This window comes from Juglans regia, unplaced genomic scaffold (assembly GCF_001411555.2).
Source record: "Juglans regia cultivar Chandler unplaced genomic scaffold, Walnut 2.0 Scaffold_298, whole genome shotgun sequence".
Classification (NCBI taxonomy): domain Eukaryota; kingdom Viridiplantae; phylum Streptophyta; class Magnoliopsida; order Fagales; family Juglandaceae; genus Juglans; species Juglans regia.
The window spans coordinates 1-2,640 of record NW_023357779.1 but is presented as its reverse complement, the minus strand read 5'-3'; the positions used below and the strand labels follow the sequence as shown (position 1 = coordinate 2,640).

The 2,640-nt window shown below is 49.1% G+C and overlaps 7 non-coding genes across 7 annotated transcripts; all 7 read right to left on the bottom strand.

The window, feature by feature from the left end:
• Nucleotides 1-180: 180 nt before the first annotated feature.
• On the bottom strand, nt 181-299 carry LOC118345595. The gene has a single exon (XR_004799101.1). It is a non-coding gene; the product is annotated as a 5S ribosomal RNA (ribosomal RNA).
• A 189-nt stretch (nt 300-488) lies between these two features.
• On the bottom strand, nt 489-607 carry LOC118345600. Its single transcript, XR_004799106.1, has one exon. It is a non-coding gene; the product is annotated as a 5S ribosomal RNA (ribosomal RNA).
• A 189-nt stretch (nt 608-796) lies between these two features.
• Nucleotides 797-915, bottom strand: LOC118345594. The gene has a single exon (XR_004799100.1). It is a non-coding gene; the product is annotated as a 5S ribosomal RNA (ribosomal RNA).
• A 180-nt stretch (nt 916-1,095) lies between these two features.
• LOC118345596 lies at nt 1,096-1,210 on the bottom strand. Its single transcript, XR_004799102.1, has one exon. It is a non-coding gene; the product is annotated as a 5S ribosomal RNA (ribosomal RNA).
• Nucleotides 1,211-1,399: 189 nt separating this feature from the next.
• Nucleotides 1,400-1,518, bottom strand: LOC118345599. The gene has a single exon (XR_004799105.1). It is a non-coding gene; the product is annotated as a 5S ribosomal RNA (ribosomal RNA).
• A 492-nt stretch (nt 1,519-2,010) lies between these two features.
• LOC118345598 lies at nt 2,011-2,129 on the bottom strand. Its single transcript, XR_004799104.1, has one exon. It is a non-coding gene; the product is annotated as a 5S ribosomal RNA (ribosomal RNA).
• Nucleotides 2,130-2,318: 189 nt separating this feature from the next.
• LOC118345597 lies at nt 2,319-2,437 on the bottom strand. The gene has a single exon (XR_004799103.1). It is a non-coding gene; the product is annotated as a 5S ribosomal RNA (ribosomal RNA).
• Nucleotides 2,438-2,640: the final 203 nt, after the last annotated feature.

Sequence of the window (2,640 nt, the reverse complement as noted above, 5' to 3'; positions counted from 1 at the left end):
ATTGCTTAAAATTCATATAATCCTTGAGCGACATACTAGCGTCCTTCCGATCCCAATCCAAGCGGAGATCTGATCCAAACCCATGGCTACGCGATGGGCAGGGCGAGATTTCCCGAAAAATCCACTCCCGAGTGGTCCTTCTTGTCAATTTATCTCGCAAGGCGGAAAAAACAAAAGCGAGGGGTGCAACACGAGGACTTCCCAGGAGGTCACCCATCCTAGTACTACTCTCGCCCAAGCACGCTTAACTGCGGAGTTCTGATGGGATCCGGTGCATTAGTGCTGGTATGATCGCATCCATCAAACTAATTACTTAAAATTCATATAATCCTTGGGCGACATACTAGCGGCCTTCCGATCCCAATCCAAACGGAGATCTGATCCAAACCCATGGCTACGCGATGGGCAGGGCGAGATTTCCCGAAAAATCCACTCCCGAGTGCTCCTTCTTGTCAATTTATCTAGCAAGGCGGAAAAAACAAAAACGAGGGGTGCAACACGAGGACTTCCCAGGAGGTCACCCATCCTAGTACTACTCTCGCCCAAGCACGCTTAACTGCGGAGTTCTGATGGGATCCGGTGCATTAGTGCTGGTATGATCGCACCCATCAAACTAATTACTTAAAATTCAAATAATCCTTGAGGGACATACTAGCGTCCTTCCGATCCCAATTCAAACGGAGATCTGATCCAAACCCATCGCTACGCGATGGGCAGGGCGAGATTTTCCCAAAAATCCACTCCCGAGTGGTCCTTCTTGTCAATTTATCTCGCAAGGCGGAAAAAACAAAAACGAGGGGTGCAATACGAGGACTTCCCAGGAGGTCACCCATCCTAGTACTACTCTCGCCCAAGCACGCTTAACTGCGGAGTTCTGATGGGATCCGGTGCATTAGTGCTGGTATGATCGCACCCATCAAACTAATTGCTTAAGATTCATATAATCGCCGAGCCATACTAGCGACCTCCGTCCCAATCAGGAGATCATGATCCAAACCCATGGCTACAGCGATGGGCGGGCTGAATTTTCCCAAAATCCCACTCCAGTGCTCCTTCTTGTCAATTTATCTGGCAAAGCCCGGAAAAAACAAAGCGAGGGTGCAACCACGAGACTTCGAAGTCACCCATCCTAGTACTACTCTCGCCCAAGCACGCTTAACTGCGGAGTTCTGATGGGATCCGGTGCATTAGTGCTGGTATGATCGCATCCATCAAACTAATTACTTAAAATTCATATAATCCTTGAGCGACATACAAGCGTCCTTCCGATCCCAATCCAAACGGAGATCTGATCCAAACCCATGGCTACGCGATGGGCAGGGCGAGATTTTCCCAAAAATCCACTCCCGAGTGCTCCTTCTTGTCAATTTATCTCGCAAGGCGGAAAAAACAAAAGCGAGGGGTGCAACACGAGGACTTCCCAGGAGGTCACCCATCCTAGTACTACTCTCGCCCAAGCACGCTTAACTGCGGAGTTCTGATGGGATCCGGTGCATTAGTGCTGGTATGATCGCACCCATCAAACTAATTACTTAAAATTCATATAATCCTTGAGCGACATACTAGCGTCCTTCGATCCCAATCCAAACGGAGATGTGATCCAAACCCATGGCTACGCGATGGGCAGGGCGAGATTTCCCGAAAAATCCACTCCCGAGTGCTCCTTCTTGTCAATTTATCTCGCAAGGCGGAAAAAACAAAAACGAGGGGTGCAACACGAGGACTTCCCAGGAGGTCACCCATCCTAGTACTACTCTTAAGCCCAAACACAACTGCAGATTCGATGGGATCAGGTAAATGCTTTGCGGTATGATCGCACCCATCAAACTAATTACTTAAAATTCATATAATCCTTGAGCGACATACTAGCGTCCTTCCGATCCCAATCCAAGCGGAGATCTGATCCAAACCCATAGCTACGCGATGGGCAGGGCGAGATTTTCTCAAAAATCCACCCCCGAGTGGTCCTTCTTGTCAATTTATCTCGCAAGGCGGAGAAAACAAAAGCGAGGGGTGCAACACGAGGACTTCCCAGGAGGTCACCCATCCTAGTACTACTCTCGCCCAAGCACGCTTAACTGCGGAGTTCTGATGGGATCCGGTGCATTAGTGCTGGTATGATCGCACCCATCAAACTAATTACTTAAAATTCATATAATCCTTGGGCGACATACTAGCGTCCTTCCGATCCCAATCCAAACGGAGATCTGATCCAAACCCATGGCTACGCGATGGGCAGGGCGAGATTTCCCGAAAAATCCACTCCCGGGTGCTCCTTCTTGTCAATTTATCTCGCAAGGCGGAAAAAACAAAAACGAGGGGTGCAACACGAGGACTTCCCAGGAGGTCACCCATCCTAGTACTACTCTCGCCCAAGCACGCTTAACTGCGGAGTTCTGATGGGATCCGGTGCATTAGTGCTGGTATGATCGCACCCATCAAACTAATTGCTTAAAATTCATATAATCCTTGAGCGACATACTAGCGTCCTTCCGATCCCAATCCAAGCGGAGATCTGATCCAAACCCATGGCTACGCGATGGGCAGGGCGAGATTTTCCCAAAAATCCACTCCCGAGTGCTCCTTCTTGTCAATTTATCTCGCAAGGCGGAAAAAACAAAAACGAGGGGTGCAACACAG